Below are 437 nucleotides of genomic sequence, written 5' to 3' on the forward strand. Positions count from 1 at the left end.
CTGTATGCAGGTCAGGAAACAACAGTTAGAACTGGACATGGAACAACAGACTGGTTCCAAATAGGAAAGAAGTACATCAAGGCTGTAGTATATTGTGACCCTGCTTATTTAACTTATATGCAGAGTACATCATGAGAAATGCTGGGCTGGACTAAGCACAAGCTGGAATCAAGATTGCCAGGAGAAATGTCAATCACCTCCGATATGCGGATGACCACCCTTATGGCAGAAAGTGAAGAGGAACTAAAAAGCCTCTTGATGAACGTGAAAGTGGAGAGTGAAAAAGTTGGCTTAAAACTCAACATTCAGAAAACTAAGATCATGGCATCCAGGCCCCTCACTTCATGGCAAATAGATAGGGAAACAGTGGAAACAGTGGTTGACTTTATTTTTCTGGGCTCCAAAATCACTGCAGATGGTGATTGCAGCCATGAAAT

This window comes from Bison bison, unplaced genomic scaffold, assembly GCF_000754665.1.
Source record: "Bison bison bison isolate TAMUID 2011002044 unplaced genomic scaffold, Bison_UMD1.0 scf7180017864263, whole genome shotgun sequence".
Classification (NCBI taxonomy): domain Eukaryota; kingdom Metazoa; phylum Chordata; class Mammalia; order Artiodactyla; family Bovidae; genus Bison; species Bison bison.